Below are 7,883 nucleotides of genomic sequence, written 5' to 3' on the forward strand. Positions count from 1 at the left end.
CTCTTTCTCTCCCAGTAACTTGTTTTTCTCTTGAGCGTAGATATCTTACGTATAATGACACTGACCAAAATATGACTCAACTGTCATTTTGTAAAAAAATCAGTGAAGTGACTGTTAGGAGAAAAAGGATTTTTGATAAGACTTTGTGGCTCTTAATTCTTGAGCATGGTACCAGTTCAAGTTTCATAAACACTGTACAACTTAAAACTTGTGTGGGGGAACACATATATCCTTGAAGAAGTAATGTTAATCTCCAGGTGCTTTCAACTGAGAGAGGTTTCGTAAACAACTTCAATAAGGAATGGGCTTTTCAAACATAAAGGCACTGCTATGGGAAAGGTGATCAACATGAGTGATGATTGAAGAGTGCTGAGGGTCTGTCTTATACTGCTTTTGCAGAAAGGAAGTTAAAACTGAACATGTCAAAGCCTAATTAATTTTTGGTGGAGGCAGGTAAGGGTTGGATGGTTGTGCTAAAATTCAGGGGAGGAAATAATGACGTGAAGTCTTGCGAGTGGGTCATTGCACAGTAGGGTATCTGGAGAAAACAGCTCTAATTCTGTAGCTCTACTGAGTTGCAAAAAGTCATTGAGACAGCAAAGTGGCTCTTAGTTCTTGTGTATTGACCCAGTTCATGTTTCACAAACACCAATCTATCCAGCCTAAAACTTGTGTGGGGAATTCAATATATCCTTGAAGAAATAGAGTAAATTGTGGAGTAATGGCTGAAGCATTGAGGAATTGCAAAATCATGATGGTTTTTCAAGATTTCTGTACTGTAAGCTGCATAATTTTGCACAGTCTGCTGAAGTCTGAGAACAGCTTATTTGCTCTCAGCTACAGTAAAAGAAAAATCATTAAAAGCAGACCTTTCTGATGCAGAAATTAAATACATCATATAGTGTCTGCGTTCTAGAAAAATGCAAGTCAGCCCATGAATGCTCATGGAAAAAGTTTTAAACAGATGGATAAAGTGGTGGTGGGGATTTAAATGCAATATGAGATTCCAAGGGAATGCTGTGGGAATAGATTCTGGTGCATTCTTAGATTTATCCTGGTGTGTGGGTTTGTCAGAAAAGTGGTTTTTAAGTTCGAAGTTCAAAGCAAATTTATTATCAAAGTACATATACTGTATGACACCATGTATGGCCCTGAAATTTGTTTTCTTGCGGTAAATCCAAGAAACCTAATAGAATCAGTAAAATACCATACCCAACAGGATGGTCAAACAGTGCGCAAATACAAAAAAAGAAAAATAATATTAAATAATAAGCAATAATTATCAAGAATAGGAGATGAGGAGTCCTCGAGAGTGAGTCTGTAAGTTGTGGGAACGGAGATGGTACAAGTTAAGTTATCCCCCACTGGTTTAAGAGTCTGGTGGTTGACGGATAATAAATGTTCCTGAGGCTCCTGTACCTTCTTCCTGATGGCAGCATTGAGAAGAGAGCATGACCTGGATGGTGTTTTCCTGCAACAACTCTGCATGTGGATGTGCTCAGTGGTGAAGAGTGTTTTACGCTTGATGACCTGGTATCCACTACTTTTTGGAGGTCTTTCTGTACAAGGGCATTGCTGTTTCCATACCAGGCCGTGATGCAACCAGTTAATGTACTCTCCACCACGTGCTTATAAATGTTTGTCAAAGTTTTAGATATCATGTTAAGTATCTTTGCAAACAAGTAGGGGCAATGCTATGCTTTCTTTGTAATTGTATTTAACGTGCTGGGCCGGGGACAGGTTCTCTGAAATTATAGCACTGGGGAATTTAAAGTTGCTGATCCTCTCCATCTCTAGTCTATGAGGTTTTCCTCCTCCTAAAGAGAACCATCAACTCTTTGGTCTTACTGACATAGGGTGAGAGGTTGTTGTTGTGGCACCACTCAGCCAGATTTTCAATCTCCCTCCTACATGCAAATTTGTCATCATCATTAGCTGCGTTTGCCAAGTTGATGGTGGAAGATTTTCTGGGATGGCTGTAATTCGGCAAAATAATTTTGTTAGTACCTTAAGTTGTGCATTTTGTGATTTTAGACCATTGTCAACAAAGGAACTATGGTACATGTATAACTACAGATACATTTGGGGCGAAAACTGGAGGGGATTGTATTCCCATGGTTTGAAAAGTGTTGCTGAAAAAGTTTTGATCGCTGCTGTTGTTCTGAAGATTCTCCACACAACATTCATTGTATGCTGATGATAAAATATGCATTTAAAATGGTTGGAACTAATCAAACAGCATTTCTAGTCATGCATAATACTCACCTTCCCTGGTGTTGCAGGTCTGAAACCAGGTAAGGGAAAAGTATTCCATCTTGCTCCTGAGTTTTGCTTTATTGATGAGGGAACAACTCTATAGATTCAGGAGGTGTAATATATGGATCTATTTCTTTAGGAGCAATGACTCCCCTTAGCATTACATATGGACCAATAACTTACCTATGTGCATTGCTCTCTTGTTTACGCAGGTGTGTTGATCTCTCTATCTCTCTCGCTGCAATGTGACAAGATCAGTTAAAGCTGTCTCCTGAGTGTGTGTGCTTTTGTTTCAATTGACACAGCAAATTGGCGACGAGTACGGACCTGACGTCAGTGAATACCACCGATGGCTCGTTACAGAACAATAGATTTTGGAGAGAGACAGCGAGGAGGAAGGGTTAAACAGTACGGAAAAGGCTGTACAGATCCTAACAATGGGATGTATGAGAAACTGCGTAGTACACAGTGAGAGATGCACAACTAACAAAGCTAAAGTAAAAATAATGTGACGATGACCTTAGTCAGGAAAGTTGAGTAATTCGATAGCATTAATGAGGACTGGGTATTGTACATTGAGAAGGTTGAACTGTATTATAATGCGAACAACGTGGATGAGGAAAGGAAAGTATCCACTCCTCTTAGCTGAATGGGCGCCTAAATATACAAGCTTTTATGCAAATTAGTAACTTCTGAAAAGCCAGCAAGCAAGACATTCAACTAAATTGTTACTGTACCATATAGCCTACAGTATAATAAGGGACTACTTTATGTTTTAGTAACATGTCATTGAATGCCCTATTAGGCACATATTGAGCATGTGCTATTAGGCGTGTATTGATCTGTACATGTGTGTGTCGAGTTCGGATTCTGCCAGTAAAGAACCATGAAACTTAGCTCCTGTCTCCAGTGTTTTTATTAATAGCATTGTTGTGTAACCAGGCCACATACACAACAAATTGGCCACAAGGTTAATGAGCCTACATCATATCGGAACCCCGGGTTTTAGTTGATAACGACACTCGAAGGAAGAGCGCAAGGAATGAGCTAAGGAGTGGGAGAAGGAAGCAGAGAGAGGCCACAAGTCCGAAGGGAAGCAGGAGCACAGCCGGGGTCGGGAATGTTGGGAGACCAAGAGACACAGTCAGAGCCACAGCACGTCCAGGCAAGACCACAGCCGGTGCTGACCCCCAGGGACTGAGGGTCTGTCTGCCCCAGAAGGGAGATAAAAAGGAGCGACACACGCACACCTAGATGGAGCGCGCTCGTGGCACTAGCAAAAAGGACATGTGAGTCAAAAGGAAAACAAGGGGAAAACAGGGCTAAGTTATCATAACAAAGATGGCGATGATTGGAACCATTACAGCATTTGATAGTGGCTTTGAAGACAGGGCAACTTACATCGAGAAAGTGGAGTTATATTGTGAGGCTAATAGTGTTAATGATGAAAAGAAAGCCAGTGTTTTACTCAGTATTATGGGAGCAAATACATACGGGCTACTACGGAGCTTGTTAACCCCTGAAAAGCCAGCTGACAAAACATTCAGGCAAATAGTAGACACTCTCCAACAACATTTAAACCCCAAACAACTGGTCATTGCGGAAAGATTTAAATTTCACAAACGGAATCAAAGCAAAAATAAAAGCATTTCTGAATATTGTTCTGAATTGCGCAAATTATTAGAACATTGTCAATTTGGAGCTGGTCTATTGGACGCATTGAGGGACAGGTTAGTGTGTGGCATGCACTGTGAAACCACACAGAAGAAGCTTCTGTGTGAAAAAGACCTTACATTAGAGAAGGCACTGAACATTGCAATATCAACAGAAACAGCAGCACGGGGTGTTTCAGAGATACACCAAAAATCTCTGGAATATGCTACGAATAAAATGTCACTGAACAGAAGTGAAGGAAAGAAATGTTATCGTTGTGGGAACATGTCACATGACCCTGATGATGGTTTGTTTAAAGATAAAGAGTGCAGAAACTGTGGCAAATAGGGCCACACTGGCAGAGTATGCAAAGCTAGTAAACAGCAGAAAAAGAACAAAATACAGATAAACCTCAGAAAGGAAAACGCAACAATGTACACAAAATGGAAGTAAGCAGTTCTGATGAAAATGACTCAGATGAAAGTGAATTGTCTTGTCTGCAACTTCACAGTGTGGAAGAGACAGATGATTGAAGAGTAATAAGGATCACTCCAAAAATGGCAGACATGAGACTGAAAATGGAATTGGACACAGGCTCAGCTTTAACAGTGATCTTTGTACACAACTACAAATGACTGTTTTCTCACATACTTCTGAAATGTACTAAACTACTGCTAAAGACTTATACAGGACAGAAAGTGCGTTGCAAAAGTAAAATTAAAGTGACAGTGACCTATGGAGACAAAACACAGCAGCTGAACTTCCATGTACGCTGGGACGTGAATGGCTCAGGAAAATCCAGTTGGATTGGCACACCATTGAGGCACTAGATATGTCAACAAAGGAGGGCAGCTTGGCGGGGAAGATGTCCGCAGCTCTCCTGTCACCCACTGTCGACTATTACAACGATAAGGAGGAGCTAGACAGCGTCGATGATGAGGACGAACGCAGTATCCGTGGTTGCGACTTGAATGAAGATACAGCAGATGCAAGGGAGACAGATATTGCCAATAAGCAGGATGATGAAGACTACCTGGAAGTAAAAGAGCAGATGTACCGGGAGAAATTGACATCTCTCAAGAGACAGCTACAGCAGTTACAGGAAGGCAATTTGCAGGAGTATCAGAAAAGAATGAAGAAACTAAATCAACAATACAAGGAAAGGATACGAAATGCAGAGCTTTTTCTGCAACTGGAGACAGAACAAGTGGAAAGGAATTATATTAAAGAGAAGAAAGCAGCAGTGAAGGACTTTAAAGATAAAAAGATTGAGTTAGAAGAAAAAAAAATGATTGAGAATGAGAGGCTAACAATGGAACTCACAGGAGATTCTATGGAGGTAAAGCCAATAATGACTGGGAAACTAAGGAGGAGACCTAATGACCCTGCTCCAATTACAGACAAAAGACGAGAACCTGCACCTGCACAGTTAAATTACTTGTTAGCAGATGAACAGATAATGGAAGATCTGCGAACTCTCAATAAGCTTAAATCTCTGAAAAGACCAGCATTTCCGTCTTCTCCTGAGCATCTTCCCAGCACTCCTGCTGAATCACCAGCACAAAGAGATGAAGCACGAATAGAAGGTGGAAAGTTATATTACTATAAGAGATGGTATCATAAAGGTTAGGCTATCTATTTGGAATCTAAGGAGAATATGAAGATTGGCTGTGTAATTAGCTCAGTTGGAACAAATGAGGTATGAGTAAGGAAGAGAAGTGATAGCACAAAGATGCTTATGTATCTAGGACAGTTGCACAGAGGATTCTTCATTATACGGAGGTGATCTGCTGCCTAGAACTCTTAGCAAGTTGGAGGTGCACATCTTCTTAACTCCCTATGCTCAGAAGTCAACTTTTCATGAGTTTATATGGAAATCTGTATTAAAACAAACGGGTTTATTGACGGACGTTACCCGGAGAGGCAGAGAAGACCCCCCCCCACCCCCCAGAGACTTGAATTATAAATGGGTCTTAGACCGAAAGTAAAAAAAAAGGCTTGTTATAATTTGATATTATTATGTTACATTGTTATAATTTAATATTATTAAGCTACTAAGTAAACAAATGGTAGGCGTTTGTATGTTAAGGGTAAACATCTTTGTTTAGCATAGTGCCCCAGTAAAAAAAAGTTGATACACTATTAAAATAAAAGGGGAGGATTGTACCGTATAGCCTACAGTATAATAAGGGACTACTTTATGTTTTAGTAACATGTCATTGAATGCCCTATTAGGCACATATTGAGCATGTGCTATTAGGCGTGTATTGATCTGTACATGTGTGTCGAGTTCAGATCCTGCCAGTAAAGAACCAAGAAACTTAGCTCCTGTCTCCAGCGCTTTTATTAATATCTTTGTTGTGTAACCAGGCCACATACACAACAGTTACAATTTTACAAAATCATTGAGCCCTAAAATGCTGGTAATAGCTGAAAGTTTTAGATTTAACAAAAGGAACCGGTCAAAGGATGAAGGCATTTCTGAATACATTGTAGAAACTGTGCAAACTTTCCCAATAGAGATGGACTTTCTGGTGCATTAAGGGACAGACTTGTATGTGGCATGCATTGTTAAAGCATTCCGAAAGGGATCTAACCTTAGAACGGGCATTGACCATTGCAATATCATTAGAGACTGCAGCAAATGATGCAGCAGAACTACAGAAAAAGAGTTTAGAATAAGAAACACACAAAATGTTCCTGAATGGTGCAAAAAACCAAAAATTGTATTGATGTGGCAAATCTTCTCATGATGCAAATGACTGTTGGTTCAAAGAGAAAGTTTGCAAAAAATATCACAGACAAGATCACAAAGCGAGTGTGCAGGTCAGACAAAAAGCACAACCAAAGAGAAAAACCACACTGCGAAAAGTATCAAACACAAAAACCAAACAAATGCATAACTTGACTCAATATGCAATTGAATTAGACAACAGTCTGACAAAGTGAGCTGTTATGCTTAAAACTGCACAGCACTATTGAAGCAGATTGTGATATCATTTGACCACAATAGATGTGTCGAGTGTAAAACTGAAAATGGAGCTGGGTAAAGATCAGCTTTGTCTATAATTTCAGAAGACCTTTGTGATGCTAAAGATCTACACATGTGAAAAGTAGCTCCTAAAGGTAAGTTGAAGGTAACTGTGATGTATGGAGGCCAAACGTAGCAGTTAGAGCTTTATGTATTGAAAAGTAGAGGGCCAGCACTTTTCAGATGTGAATGGTTGAGGAAAATCCAACTAAACTGGCACACAATCAAAGCTGTCTGTGCGACATCAACAGGCAACGACAGCCCAAACGGTAGCACTAACCAGAGACTGGCACAGCTGCTTAACGATAATGAGAAGGTGTTTGAGAAGGGGATTGGTAAACTCAACAACATGAAGACCAGAATTGAACTGGATGAAGCAGCAACACCAAGATTCCATAAAGTGTGTCCAGTGCTTTATGTACTATGTCCTGAAGTAGATGCTGAACTTCAGAACTGGGAGGCATCTGGCACTCTCTCCAAGGTTGAGTGAAGCGATTGGACTGTGCCTATTGTCCTGATGATCAATAAAGGGAAGGTCAGAGCTGTTTACAAATGTGGGTCTTCAAAGTGAGCACCAAACCTGTGTTGCATACTGTGCAGTGTCCCCTGCATTGAATAGAGGACATTTTTTTCATCTTTGGCAGGAGGGGAGAGGTTTTTAAAGATTGACTTGTCACAAGTCTATCTGCAAATGGAGATTGAGGAGTCAAGTTGGAATTTCCTCACAATAAACACTCGCAAGGGTCTGTTCCAGTGTAATTGTCTCATCTTTGGCGTCGCATCATCTCCAGCAATCCGGCAAAGAGCAATGGACCAAAGGCTCCAAGTTAACCCAGGAACACAATGTTACTTTGATGATACCATTGTGACTGGCACCAGAACCGGAAAGTGTGTCACAACTCAGGTCATACTTGGGCTTGGTGAACTACTACCACCGGTTTCT

General features: G+C 40.5%; 1 pseudogene; it reads left to right on the forward strand.

Annotated features, from left to right (window-relative positions):
- The first annotated feature begins 4,774 nt into the window (after positions 1–4,774).
- LOC140194583 (sin3 histone deacetylase corepressor complex component SDS3 pseudogene) lies at positions 4,775–5,707 on the forward strand (annotated as a pseudogene).
- Positions 5,708–7,883: the final 2,176 nt, after the last annotated feature.

This window comes from Mobula birostris, chromosome 3 (assembly GCF_030028105.1).
Source record: "Mobula birostris isolate sMobBir1 chromosome 3, sMobBir1.hap1, whole genome shotgun sequence".
NCBI classification, from domain to species: Eukaryota; Metazoa; Chordata; class Chondrichthyes; order Myliobatiformes; family Myliobatidae; genus Mobula; species Mobula birostris.